Below are 409 nucleotides of genomic sequence, written 5' to 3'. Positions count from 1 at the left end.
AAAGCACATAGAAGTAGACTGCCACAAGGTCAGACAAGCAGTGGAGCAGCAAGTGATTCTCCCATGTTATACAAGAAGTGCGGATCAGCTGGCTGACATCTTCACCAAGGCGGCCAGTAGCAAAGTTTGTGAGTCCATTCTTCCAAGACTTGGACTCATAAACCTTCCATGTCAATGATCTCCTCACCGTGGAGTATTCTACTCTTTTTCCTTTGCTTGGTTCTTATCCCGAGTGGTTTTTCCAAGAAAAGGTTTTAATGAGGGAATACTTCATGGCTTTCCAAGCTTGACACTCACTACTGTCAAGCTTAAGGGGGAGTGTTGACATGAAGAATTAAACAAAGGGAAGTAGTGGAGGAAGTGGGAGAAGTGACCATATCACTTACCAAATGGGGAGGAGTGGCTAGTC

Source organism: Brassica oleracea, chromosome C1 (assembly GCF_000695525.1).
Source record: "Brassica oleracea var. oleracea cultivar TO1000 chromosome C1, BOL, whole genome shotgun sequence".
NCBI lineage: Eukaryota > Viridiplantae > Streptophyta > Magnoliopsida > Brassicales > Brassicaceae > Brassica > Brassica oleracea.
The sequence above is the reverse complement of the archived record's forward strand: the minus strand, read 5'-3'. Positions refer to the sequence as shown.